Here is a 377-nt window from a genome sequence, read left to right on the forward strand (position 1 = left end):
GGGTGGCGCCGCAACCTCCCCATCGACCCTGCCTTGAGTGTGACAGGGGGCGGTGCCCCAACCCCCCAATCGGCCCTACCCTGAGCGTGACTGAGGGTGGCATCGCAACCTCCCAATCCGCCCTGCTCTGTGCATGACAGGGGGTGGTGCCCCAACTCCCCTATCGGCCCTACTCTGTGAGTGACAGGGGAGCTCCTCAACCCCCTGATGGGCCCTGCTCTGTGTGTGACAGGGTATGGAGCCCCAACCCCCCTGATGGGCCCTGCTCTGTGCGTGACAGGGGGGAGCTCCCCAACCCCCTTATTGACCCTGCTCTGTGTGTGACAGGGGATGGAGCCCCAAACCCCCTGATCAGCCTGCTCTGTGAGTGACAGGGG

This window comes from Myotis brandtii, unplaced genomic scaffold, assembly GCF_000412655.1.
Source record: "Myotis brandtii unplaced genomic scaffold, ASM41265v1 scaffold139, whole genome shotgun sequence".
NCBI classification, from domain to species: domain Eukaryota; kingdom Metazoa; phylum Chordata; class Mammalia; order Chiroptera; family Vespertilionidae; genus Myotis; species Myotis brandtii.